At 36.6% G+C, this 7,199-nt stretch overlaps 1 long non-coding RNA gene across 2 annotated transcripts in view; it reads right to left on the bottom strand.

Moving 5' to 3' along the window:
* Window positions 1-247: 247 nt before the first annotated feature.
* LOC116085633 overlaps window positions 248-7,199 on the bottom strand; it is a 62,505-nt gene continuing 55,553 nt past the window's right edge. The window contains exon 6 of one of the 2 annotated variants that reach the window (XR_004116679.1): window positions 248-3,111. This is a non-coding gene — a long non-coding RNA (uncharacterized LOC116085633). Of the gene's footprint in view, window positions 3,112-4,735; window positions 5,047-7,199 lie in introns of those variants that run through there. The other variant, XR_004116682.1, reaches the window with a different exon arrangement.

Genomic DNA, 7,199 nt, shown 5'->3' with positions numbered 1-7,199 from the left:
GTAGAAACAGGTGAAGTGGTAGTGCTTCCCGGCTGCCAGTATAGTTTCAGGTTCAGTGAGAGACCCTATCTCAAAGGAATAAGCTAGACAGAGACAGAGCAAGACATCCAGTGTCCTACTGTAGTCTCCACACTGTCCACACACTGGTGTATAAGCCCATACACAACTGTACATACAACATACACACATGCACACACACAAACATATATCATACAGTAACACAGATATTCATTCATACAACAAAAAATAGAATTTAAATAGAAACATTTTAATTTGGGGAGAATATTCATAATTAAAAAAATAAGGATATTTATTTACTTGACAATGTTGTCATTAAATTGTACTTCTATTGCTTAGTCTATACAGAACTACTACATCTTCCTATAAATTTGACTTACTTTTGAACTGAACCAGATTAAAGCAATCTATCATAAAGCATACTAACATCTACCATATATCCTCACCAGTGATACTTCGGAGATTTTAACTGAATGTTGTCCTAAGTAGAAATTAGATTTATCTCAGCATTTTAATTCGAATGATCAGAGCCCTAATGAATTTATTCCATCATACAAAGTCTATATTAGTCCTACACAATCAAATAATATAATGTTTAATTTTTCACTAAATTACATTGACTTTCTAGTTGATGCAATTCAAAGACTGGTTTCTCTAAGTTTGATCAAATTAAGAAGACCAATAGCCAAGGTGGTAATATCAATCCATGGGAAAGTTATAAGAAAATTTCATTCTTTAAAGGCATTTGTAACCACTGATTATACTGGCAAAGATGGTGAATGACTTTAAAATACTTATCCATGGCCATGACTAAGAAGAAACTTAAAACATTGACCATACAGATGTTTGCACTTATATCTATCAAAATGATAGGTATAAATTGTTTAAAATGGTAGGAAAGTATATTGATTTATTTTTCCCAAATTCTATTATATGTAATAGAATATATACACATATGTGTGCATATGTGTATATATATTTGCACATACAGTCATGGAAGGTGTTTTCTTATTAAGAAATTGACCTTATGTTTGCTCTTTATTCTATGCTACCTAATACCTAACTTTCTTTTCTGGGAGGATCTAAAATATATAAAACTTGACTCACAACCACATTTTTACAATGCTGGAGATTGAACCCAGAGCCTCTAATTTGCCAAGCAAGGGCTCTACAACTGAACTCTATCTGCAGTCCAAACACCTTCTATTTTCAAATAACTTGAATGAAATTTAGCATTATTATTTACCCTGGCTTCTGCATAAAGTCTAAGGTACTCACAAAGTCAACCAATATGGTTGATGCCATTTTGTCTGAATGTGGCAATAGAAAAGTTAGAAGACTTAGAGATGAAGATACTATACCCTCATTTGGAAACTACGAAACATCTAGAGTGACTTTACTGCTCATTGAACTAGTGGCAAAACAAATGCTAAGATGACCATGTTCACCTTGTTCCCTGAGCCCAAAACTAGTTCTCTTCTATTTTTCTATCCTAATTTTGTATCACCTCATAGCAGAAGTATTCATCTAGAGCTGTAGACAGAATCCAAATGTATTAGCACTGCCGCTACTGCTGGGAATATATTCCAGAAATGCCATGTTTTCAGAGCTCCCATCCCTGACTCCAAAATCCAGTCAATGCTGAGAACACCTTTGGGTTAGCAAGTGAGTGCTTGCTCAGAACTGTAACATTACTAGGTCCACACTATCTAACAGTGGACTTTCAACCTACATCTGCTTCTTCTTACATGAGAAATCCAGCCATCTCATGTAATACTGTGTGACAAGGCCATTTATTAACACTATGGCTCAAAGGCAATATTTACTTTGTTACTGAACAAATTGCTTGCATTCGAGGACATCCTTATGCAATTTAGGATATACTAAGTTATCATTTTCCCAACTTCATATTAAGGTTTACTCTTCCTTTCTCTCTTCAGGCAGTATCATGCCATTATCCTATGTATTCAGGGTACTCCTCCCATAATGTTGTCACAGTAGCAGTTAGGGCAAATGATCAAGCAATGCTAGTCAGACTTCTTCTCTGTTCTCAGAAAAAGTACCCAACTGAGTTCAAAATAGACAGCAGGTGAAAATATGTGCAAGTACTAAGAGACCAGTCAGCCTCATCATATGCCAGGAAAAAAAATAATCATTTCTGAGTGTCTTACCTCTGGTTTTGTTATTTTCTCTCTTTGTTAAATCTGCATAGGAAATTTCAAACATTCAAAATTCACTTTAACAATACTTTAGTCAAATAATGAGATTATGAAAGTGAAGTAAATCTTAAACTCAAACTAGAAGTGAGTTCTGCAGCACCTTTTGGGAACAGGAAACATTAGCATTACCTTTTCTGGAGGATGTTCAGCATCTCAGAAACTCTTGGGTGAGGTAAACATGAGAACAAGAGGGAACTATGGGAATTAACTATACTAACTCTGCCTCCTTGATTAGGTACCAATGCAAATCAAGGAATTCATGATAAATGCACTGCTACTCAGGACCAGGCAATACATAACTTAGATGACTGCACACAACAAATGACCTTATGCCAAACTAATCAGAATTAAAGTAAACTTCAGGATGAAGATGATAAAGCACAGATAGCAGGCCCCTCCCACTTTGGGAGGTTCTAGAATGTATGCCAGAAACCCTCACACTATGCATGTCAGAGGAATTATGGAGCTTTGTGGTAAAGGTTGAGACATAGATAAGAGTACTGTGAAAGTCCAAGACAATTGGTTTGTTCACAAAAATAAAATACCAAAGCACATCTCAATGATATTTCCCAAAGTTTCATATCAGCTGTTGTGGTTACTTGGCAACTATTTTCCATTTTTGTCTGACCTCATGGCAAGGATAACAATGCAACTATGAAAATGCTGCTCATGACAACAGAGGTAAGGAAAGAACAGAGAACATCAGAGTTTGCTGCAGAGAAGTAGTCTTGCTCTTCTCCACTTTCTTCCTCCAGAGCATGGATCACCAAGCTTATTGTCAGAAGTGCCAGAGGAGGGTCTGAATCCAAAGTTTCAACTATGGGTGAGGGGTGTTGTTTGGAAGACTGGGTGGATGGTCCACGCTCCTTCTCCCCTGTCAAGAGTAGAGAGAACAGACTTATTGACCTTGCTTGATTACAGATTCATAGGTTGTGTGTTATCACATAAGCTCTGAACTGAAAGATCTCTCCCTATCCTAATATTTGATATGCAAAACATACACCTTCATATTCTGTGAGTTTTTGAATGCTAACCTAAGATGGCTTATTTTTATCAACATTTGAGGTAATCCTATCTGTAAAATATTTGTCAGTATATTCTCAGGTTGGGAATCAAAAGATTGGCAATATCACTTAACTCCATCTCTTCAAACCCTCTATTGACCACAATATTCTGTCCTATGGTACAATTTCAATTTCTTCCATGACTGGAAGAAGACACTCAGAACCAGTAACAACCTCAGTATAAGATTTCTGCCAGACTCCACTAAGGGGGTTGAGATTTTTATTTCTCTCACTTATTCTCCTACTATTGTTAGGACAAGTGAAGAGAATTCTCTGAGCTACTTTCTCAGAGCTGAATACAGTGCATCATGAACATTATGAGTACTCCAAGGTCCAGTGTGGGGCTTGAAGGTAAAGAGCTGTTCTCAGCGAAATGGAGATGATTTGCACACGAGGACCAGCATTCACTATCACTTTTGCAGTTGTGACACTGTCCCAAATCAGCTGTACTTTCAAGCCAGTATCATTTTCATGTGAGTGTTGACTAACGTCAATAGAAAACCCACTAGATAGCATTTCACAAAGAGTTTCTCAGTTAGCTTTAATTGATAGTTTTCATACATGTAGACATAAAATAGAGTCTGGTACTTTCTTTTAAAGGAGCAATGATTCTGGAATTGTGAAGTGGCCAGATTTTAACAAGGACAAGACAAGAAACACTGGAACAAAGCAGAACTTTGACAATATCATTTCCAGGTATTGGGGCACTGTTCTTTTTCTTGTCCTTTGCAATAGACATTCAAGTTTGCATGTACTTATGGGAGAACAGAATCACTTCATCTGCATTGCTCAGACAAACTGCCATCTCTTATAGCCATCTTGCCACTTCCTGACCTGCATCCTACTCCTGCTGCTTTTTTCCACGCAGCCCATAATGCCCGTAATGCGTATTTAACCACCCATCCCTTGCAATGAATAGTTTAAAGTTTCACCTAGCTACAAAGGTAAATTTGAATTTGGGTATGTTCATTGACAGTTTGTGCAAATGGGCAGAGGCCTGTTCAATTGATGTTTTAGAAATTACAACTACAAATCAGTTCCTAGTTTCTGTATTTCAGCATTTTATGTAATGTGTGATTTTTCTAATGATTTGTGTCTGTCCCTCACTGTACTAGCCGTTATAGTACTCATTACTCTTTACTTGGAAAATTGGATTTTCAGAAACAGCAAACATTACCACAGAGAGATTTTGCTTTTACCATTATCAAACATTTCAAAACACCCATTTTGGTTGCTCTCCCTACTATCTTTCTTGCCCTATTTAATTTTCAGGCCTTTCTACCACCCATACTTTGGAAGGGGTTGCTCAGAGGTCATTCTCACCCTAACTTAGACAAATTTACAGTGATTGAAAGTTTCATTTTCATTGAGAAGTAAATGATACTAGTTTGCAATACTTAATAGCCAAATGATAAAATTAACGACACAGGTAAAGAGGGCTAAAACCTTTTTATATATAACACAAGCACATGAGCAATGGCTGTGGAGAGAAGAGGCGGAAGTGCAGAGGGCTGAAGCAAGTAACTCAAATGTTGATTTTTTTTTTTTTTTGCACATGCATAATCAGCTAGGTAACTCAGCAGCGATGACTTGAACTTGCATATTGTTCTAAAGATCACAAAGGTGCAGCAGACAAGGTAAGCCAAAATGTTGCATGAGAATGACTTGCAGTTGTTTAGGGACCACAGAATTCAGGAGTCAAGGTCATGCTACCAGTTTGAGGTGGGAATGACAAATACCACCATCTAGAAGAAAGCAGACACAGAAATAGGAAAGTGCGTCAGAATGGGGGTAGTTGGAATGAGTAGATTATGAGGTAATGAGAATGACAGCTATTTGGAAGAATAATATTTGCTAGATCACGTTTGCAAAAGTTGAAGCAACTGCACACTCACCGGCAGTCGATTTGCTTGTCTTTCTTCAGTGTGCTGACCAACAGGACATGTTACTGACCTTTGGGATTTGTACCAAACAGATGAATAAGAAGACATTTCACTTTTTCCTTAATTTTCATTGGCTTAATCATCTGTCCATGTGCCGAGAATCTCTGCTTATGTAGAGCACAGCGTAAGTGATCTAGCTCCATTTTATTCCACCCTAGTTTTATTTTTGAGGAAAAGATGAGTATTGACCAGAAATCTCTCTTCTGGTAGGCTAGCTGAAAATGATGAGATGTAAGATGACTGCCTGAATTACCACTAGACAACTTTGAACTTCACTTATCATCCCATATGAATACTTAGACTAGAAAGGTAGCTCAATTGGAGAAAAGAATGAGTGTCCATTGTTCAAAAAGCCCTGGGTTCAGTCCCCAGCACTGCATAAACACAAGACACGGTAGTATATGCTTGTAATTTCAGCACTCAAGAGAATGATGCAGGATTAGAAGTTCAAGATTATCCTAGGCTATATTGCAAGTTCCAGGTCATCCTAGGTAGGCATCATGAGACCAAGATGCTTGAAAGAAAGAAAGAAAGGAAGAAAGAAAGAAAGAAAGAAAGAAAGAAAGAAAGAAAGAAAGAAAGAAAGAAAGAAAGAAAGGAAAGAGAGAAAGAAAAGAAAGGGGAGCCATAAAAGAAAAAGATGGATGGAAAGAGGGAGAGGTGCTGGGACAGAGAGGGGAGGAATCACATATACATGCTTAATGATATCCCCCACCCTGTGTCATAACTATTGACAACATGATGATGATGACTTGAAAGAATTATAAAAGGCATAAAAAGAATTTTGAAAAATCTTTGTCATTCCCATATCAGACACACATACCCCCTTATATAACAGTTATTTCTCTGTTTATTTGTCAGGCATTTAGTTGAACACACATGAAGCCTAGAGGCTGACATCTGATATCTTCTTCTGCATTCTACTTTAGGCTTTGAGGTAGGATTTCTCGCCCTCAATTGTTATTCATTCACCTTGTTTATAAGACATGGTCTTCATACATTGTTATCATTCTCCATCTATTTTTTTTTTGACACAGAGTTTTTCAACGAACCTGGGATATACTGATTCAACTAGATTTGTTGATCAACAAGTTGTAGGATTCCTGCCTTCATCTTTCTAGTCTTGGCATTACAGGCACACACCATCACACCTGCCTTTATTTGGATACTACATATCCACACTCATACTGTGTGCAGTTCTCATACTGTACCTTCTACTCTACCCTCAGACATCTTTCTTAGTGAAGCTCCTCCTCTAAACTTCCGTAGGTGGATTCCTATAGTCTTATAGCTTCAAGGCAGCACCATGGTCTACCCTTCAACTTCTCATGGGACTAGGAGAACTTGAGGAAAGAAGTATGAATAACTATTACACAAGTTGTTAGTTTAACTATTATTCCTTTGCCAGTCTACTTTCTCTTGATGAAGCCTTCACTAAAAGGTAATAAATAATAGTAATGGTTTGGAAAAAACTGAAGCTTTCTGGACAAGAGTTAGCTGTTAGAAATCATTATTTAAGCACCTCTGACTTTATTGGGTATGATAGTGAAACTGTGATAACATAAGCTAATAACCATTGCTTGGAAGCATACTGCAAAATACATATACACTATCAGTAATTTATTCCATGAAAACATTTTAATTTTATAATTCATGTGGTTGGTAGTTAGCTATTCAATGCCCTATTACTTTACTTTGCAGGTTTGAAAATTCTTATTAATATCTCTGTATAAAATAATAATTTCATGTTTCTTGGCTACATTTGTGGCAATATTATATATCAGGGGTTTATGAAGTTAAATATAAAATAAAAAATAATAATCAAAGAACTAATCACTGGAGGAAAATAACTATGAAATCTTCATTCAGTAATTAGATGGCTAATGCTAAAGGAATCACCAATCTGAACTGATAGTACAGCTCAATAATAGAATACTCACTCATTAGATTATGTA

The sequence above is a fragment of the Mastomys coucha genome, chromosome X (genome assembly GCF_008632895.1).
Source record: "Mastomys coucha isolate ucsf_1 chromosome X, UCSF_Mcou_1, whole genome shotgun sequence".
Taxonomy (NCBI): domain Eukaryota; kingdom Metazoa; phylum Chordata; class Mammalia; order Rodentia; family Muridae; genus Mastomys; species Mastomys coucha.
Note: the sequence above shows the minus strand (reverse complement) of the source record. Positions and strands in the feature narration are given on the sequence as shown.